This window comes from Malurus melanocephalus, unplaced genomic scaffold (assembly GCF_030028575.1).
Source record: "Malurus melanocephalus ecotype Western Australia unplaced genomic scaffold, MMel_1.1 scaffold_207, whole genome shotgun sequence".
Lineage (NCBI taxonomy): Eukaryota > Metazoa > Chordata > Aves > Passeriformes > Maluridae > Malurus > Malurus melanocephalus.
The window spans coordinates 166,766-170,321 of record NW_026623439.1 but is presented as its reverse complement, the minus strand read 5'-3'; positions in this window follow the sequence as shown (position 1 = coordinate 170,321).

Below are 3,556 nucleotides of genomic sequence, written 5' to 3'. Positions count from 1 at the left end.
CCATCCATCCACTTTTCCTGTTTTTAGCAGGCACCCACAGCCAGCAGCTCCTCAATCCAGCTGCAGAAAGGCAGGATAACTTTGGTAACTTCAGGGCTCTGGCTGCTGCAGCATTGCTGATGGAGCTGAGGCAAAGGGCAGCATCTCGGAAACTCTGCCTAAATAAAGTAAGCCCACGGCTGGCAGGATCAGGCCTGTGCAGGCTGTCAGGTTGATCATGTCATGAAAGAGCGGATAAGTCTGGCTGGCCGCACACTGCAGGARTTTTGTGGGGTTTTGAGGCATGGTGAAGCATTTTAAGCTCCTCACTTGTTATTTCAACTGAAACAGGGCACTCTGCCTCGGATTTCACGGACAAAGGAGATCTTGGTGAAAATACAACCCTGATATGTAAATAATTTTGAGATGAGGGCAGAGAGAGACTGGTGAGCAGTCCAACACCCATGCTAGTGGGGTGTCACTACCTTTGTAGGATGCCTTTGCCGTGGTGCCAGGGGACAGCAGGAGCAGACGTGGGACATTCCCTGCTGTGGGGCACAGTCTGAGCCCGGGRTGTGCTCTCTGCCTGCTCTGCACACACACGTGGGCTCGGGACAGAGATCACCTTCCTGCTTCATCAATAAGTAAAGCTGGCACGGGGAGGAACAAAGTGTCTTCTCCACCCCTCAAACTGCCGTGAGAGGCGGCGGCAGAGGCAGGGAGTTGTGTTTCCTCCGCCCTTCACTAGCTGCGGGATCACATTCCCCTCGTCGCCAATTCCTCTTCCCCAGGGATAACAGGGATCGTTCTCCTCGCTCCCTGTGCTGCACATGGAGTGTGCCGGAGGAAGCAAAGGACCCGTCCCCACAGTGACATCAGGAGCAAGGAAAGGGCGACGTGTCACTATAGCAACAGGATGCTCGGGTTTTCGGGGAATAAAGGCATCTGCTGCTGGCTTGACACCCTCGCTTCGAATTGATGATGAAGCAGTGACCRGGTCGGGCTTCAATTTTAAAAAGCCTCCATTGTTTTTCCTTTGTAGTCACCAGGGCATCATCTGCCCAGGACATTGGCATGATAAAAAACATTATGCCATCTCTTCTGCTTCAACAATTTGGGTTTAAGATGGAGCTAATCAGTTGGTTYTGGGTGATAAAATCTACTTAATCTGTAGGAGACAAAATTAAAATTATGGGGGGAGGAAAAATTTGAGTTCTTCTGTAGGGAAGAGAATGAATGATTCGAGGTAAAAATGGGGTTATCAACAGTGGATAGGTAGGAAAAGATTGGGTAGAAAACTTTAGGTAAGCTGTAAGGCACAGTGAATATCTCAGGGGTAAGATGCAAGGTAATATGTAGGGGACAATGAAAATTTCTATGACAATCCGAAGGTAATCAGCAGGTTTTTTTGGTGGTAAAACGTGGACAATATGAAGGGGACAAAATTAACATTTTGGGGATAAGGTGGAGGTAGTCAGGGTTCTTTTACTTGTAACATCTGTGCTAAACTGTAGAGGACCAAATTAATTTTGAGGKTAAATTTGAGGTAATCTGTAGGGGACTAAATCTTCATCACAGATTATTGCACAATGTCGTCTTCTCAGTTTTAAAAACATTTAACTCAGTKAGAAGCAGGACTGATCCACGTCCCAAACCACTTCCATCTTTTTTATACACCAGTGGCTCCATCTGCTGGGAGCAGAAAGAGGGAAACGATGCAAAATTAATGTGGGGAGAGATCAGGGAGTTCCAGTCTGGTTTATGTTGGCAGGAACCTTTCTGATCATCTCGTTCCAGCCCCTGCCATGGGCAGGGACACGTTCCACTATCACAGAGTGCTCCAAGCCCCTCCAACGTGGCCTTGAACACTTCCAGGGATAAGGCAGCCACTGCATCTCTGGGCACCTTGTGCCAGGGACTCCCCACCCTCACAGGGAAGAATTTCTTCCCAATATCAAATTATTCCCTTTTTTTCCTGAAGGAAGGAAATTGGCTCCAACAAGATCAAAGATCAGTGTGGGGTCTGTGGTGGGGACCTTCCACAGCACTCCCAAAAAAGCTTGGTAAGAATAGCATCTGCCAGCAGCTAGGTGGGGTTCTTTGGGGTTTCTGGTACACTCGTGGACACGGGATAATGCCGGAACCCTTCACACTTTGGGAATAATGGCCCATTCCTTGAGCGCCATTCAGGAGCCTGTTTCAGGCAGAGTTCTGTCCATTGATCCCCGGTGGTGAATCGATATGGAAGTGATGSAAGTGTTTAGGAAAAGCCCCAGTGCCACCCCTGAGCGGCTCCTCCTGTTCATTCTCTCCCCTACACGTAATCTCAGCTTTTCCCTCAAAAATGTCCCCTGCAGTCACCAACACCAGCTCCACTTTTTGCCCTGCAGCAGCTTCCCGACCCACTACAATCACATCCTCAAATGAAATCCTCAAATGGTCCCTTTTTGGGATGGTTGAAAACCTACACTGTAAGCAACAAAGGGTATAAATTCCTTGTTAATCAAACATAAGGCAACTGGGGCTTGCATTCTTCCCATGGGTAACTGGAAAGGACCAAGATTTCCTTTGTAGTCTTTAGGATCAGAATAGTTTGGGTTGGAAAAAAACTAAAAGATCACCTGGTTCCAACCCTAAAATCTCTTTTCTCTCTATATTATCTAAAGCCCTTTGAGCTGGTAAGAGTTAAAAGCCTATCTCCCGATCCTCAGGGAACAGGCTAACTTCCACTTTTCCTTCGGCATAATAAAGCATTGCTATTTCTGCACTTTTTTGAGTCTCCAAAGCTTATTTAAAACAAAATGCCTCGTGTGGATGCTGAGTGAGAAAAGAAGACCCCAAAGGATCCAATTTATTGGCAGAAGACTTTACAATTCCCATTTTTTTCCTTTTCCCAAAGGAAATCACCCGTGGATCATAAAAAATTATTAACAATTTCCCCCACTCTCTAAAGAGGAAGCAGGTTTATATCAGTGCCAGGGTGTGGGTGTATCACCCCCAGAGCAGAGCGGGTGTGGGTGCATAAATTGCCATCCCAGAGCCTCCTGTTTCCCATAACCCACACCTGGCCTTCCCAAAGAAAGCATTTTCAGGGGCTTTAATGATTCCCTGGCTATAGAGTGGTGTCAGGTGGGTGACTGTGAAAATCCTCATTACCTTCCAAGGGCTGAATGCATTTTTGATCACTGATACACTTGTCCTTGGACTTTTCCTTTTGAACTTTCCCACATAAACCTCACAAGGGAGTTTCCATCCTCTGTGCCAAGGCTGCCCTGTTTTTCTGTGGAATGTAGAACTTGAGAGTTGAAACTTTTCTAGTTCTTTATATTTTTTTCAACCTTCTATGAATAATGAAACATTTCTATTCCCTCCTACTGGGAAACATCTCTCCTTGTAACCATCAACGGGATGTTCCACCCTCTCTGCCGCTGATGGGTCCTATGCCAAAGAAGGCTGTAAAAAAGCCAAACTGCGAAATTCCGTGGGTTTAACCCGTTTTCAGAGCCCTGGGATGCAGCTGCTCCTCTCACCGGGCTCCTGCTGCCATCTGTCGGCCGCCAGCCGCCCCCTCGCCTCT